This window comes from Schistocerca gregaria, unplaced genomic scaffold, assembly GCF_023897955.1.
Source record: "Schistocerca gregaria isolate iqSchGreg1 unplaced genomic scaffold, iqSchGreg1.2 ptg000988l, whole genome shotgun sequence".
In the NCBI taxonomy this organism is placed as follows: Eukaryota; Metazoa; Arthropoda; class Insecta; order Orthoptera; family Acrididae; genus Schistocerca; species Schistocerca gregaria.
In genome coordinates, this window is record NW_026062338.1 from 175001 (window position 1) to 177500 (window position 2500).

The following is a 2500-nucleotide window of genomic DNA, read 5'->3' on the forward strand; positions in this document are numbered from 1 at the left end:
ATAGGCGAGTAGACGCTTTCAGTGCGAACACCCGTGCTCCCAACTGAGCTTGCCGCTGCCGACAGAGGCCCGGGAGCGTGCTGTCGTGGCATTGCCGGCGGGAAACAACACGCGCCACCTACGGTGACCGGCAGCTCCAACGCCAGCGCCACAGAAGGGCAAAGCCCCACTTGGGTGCAGAAGCGAACTCTCCCACAAGCACAGCGCACGCGCCAACACGTCCGCAGAGCTGCGATACAAAACCACCTGCGAGAACCGCTGGGGGCGACCGAGCAGCAGACGGCGTCGCGACGCCGAGTGCCGGGCGGCGGCGCATCCTCAACGCACACAGTCCGCAATCGGACCAGCACACTGCAGATGTCCACCGCGCTTCGCACCGGGCTCGACAGAACCCACTTTGGCCGCCTGGCGCCGCGCGCAGGGTGCGCCGGCGCATAGCTGGGACGCCCAGCCGGGCCCGTCGGCCGGCGCTCCTGCCACTGGGGCGCCCCCCACCAGCCGGCTGTAGTGCGTGCGCTCACGCAGCGCGCGGCCAGCACGCCCCAGCACGCCGGGCGGCCCCCCCTCACCGGCCGGGGACTGTCCCGCCAAGCCACAGCCTCGTATCGCTTCATACCCACATGGCCAACTCAGGTTCGGGGGCATGGCGGGTACCGCCGAAACAACCGGTTCACAGATGTACCGATCGTCGCTATCACCGATGCACCTGCAGCGCGAACAACCGCTCAACAACTGATTTCCAGTTCATTTGCGGATCTTTGGCAGCAAACGTATACGTCAATCTACATTTGCGAAATCTACGATTCTGGCATGCCTGCATGTTATGTGTCACGACACGCTACATCAGCCCACATACACACTGCGGCATGTACACGAGAGAACACGTGGAAGATGGTCCGCGCACGTGTGCAATGTCCCTTGCGCGGTCGACTGTCAACCGGCCTCTGTAGCATGTCGCAGATGTGGAACGCGGTCCACCGTGCTATCATGTTGTGTGGGGCAATACGATTAAATAGGAAAACCCTCGTCGCTACATCAACAGACGGCTCACGCTGATTCCCGGCAGAGGGAGGAGGGGGGGGGGGGGGCCAACATGCAATACTTTCGTCCGTACCTACTTACCACATGTCTGTACGGCGTACAACAGTGCAATCTCGCTGTAATGGGGAGACGAGACAAGTAGCATCGTGCACAACATATGGCCCTTATGATTCGCCATTGTAGGGCGCAGCCGGTGTACGGTCAAGCATGTGCCACATTATGTCACTCAGTACGTAACGACGGATGATCAGTGTGGGTTACGCGTACATCAGCGGACAGTCCACACAGGCCGTACCACAACGTACACTGACTGCATCGACAACCGAATGCAACTGAACAGCTGCAAGGCTCATTTCACAAACAAACGCCTGACCGACCAGCTTGGAAGGGCAGGAGGGGAGGGCGATATTCGTTCTGTAGCGGTACACCCTTCCAGTGGTTAGCGGGACTGTGTAGAAAGTACGCAACACTCGAAAGACCTTTATGTGAGGGTACGCACCATGGCATCAAGAAATACACATGACACCAGAGGATCCAAGCAGTGAACTATGTTCAGAGGGTTGCTGTTAGGCAAAGCTACATTCCTGTGACGTTACATGTGACAGTTAAGGTGCAGTGTAAGTTAGGTTAAGGTGCAGTGTAAGTTAGGTTAAGGTGCAGTGTAAGTTAGGTTAAGGTGCAGTGTAAGTTAGGTTAAGGTGCAGTGTAAGTTAGGTTAAGGTGCAGTGTAAGTTAGGTTAAGGTGCAGTGTAAGTTAGGTTAAGGTGCAGTGTAAGTTAGGTTAAGGTGCAGTGTAAGTTAGGTTAAGGTGCAGTGTAAGTTAGGTTAAGGTGCAGTGTAAGTTAGGTTAAGGTGCAGTGTAAGTTAGGTTAAGGTGCAGTGTAACTTAGGTTAAGGTGCAGTGTAACTTAGGTTAAGGTGCAGTGTAACTTAGGTTAAGGTGCAGTGTAACTTAGGTTAAGGTGCAGTGTAACTTAGGTTAAGGTGCAGTGTAACTTAGGTTAAGGTGCAGTGTAACTTAGGTTAAGGTGCAGTGTAACTTAGGTTAAGGTGCAGTGTAACTTAGGTTAAGGTGCAGTGTAACTTAGGTTAAGGTGCAGTGTAACTTAGGTTAAGGTGCAGTGTAACTTAGGTTAAGGTGCAGTGTAAGTTAGGTTAAGGTGCAGTGTAAGTTAGGTTAAGGTGCAGCGTAACTTAGGTTAAGGTGCAGCGTAAGTTAGGTTAAGGTGCAGCGTAACTTAGGTTAAGGTGCAGCGTAACTTAGGTTAAGGTGCAGCGTAACTTAGGTTAAGGTGCAGCGTAACTTAGGTTAAGGTGCAGCGTAACTTAGGTTAAGGTGCAGCGTAACTTAGGTTAAGGTGCAGCGTAACTTAGGTTAAGGTGCAGCGTAACTTAGGTTAAGGTGCAGCGTAACTTAGGTTAAGGTGCAGCGTAACTTAGGTTAAGGTGCAGCGTGGGT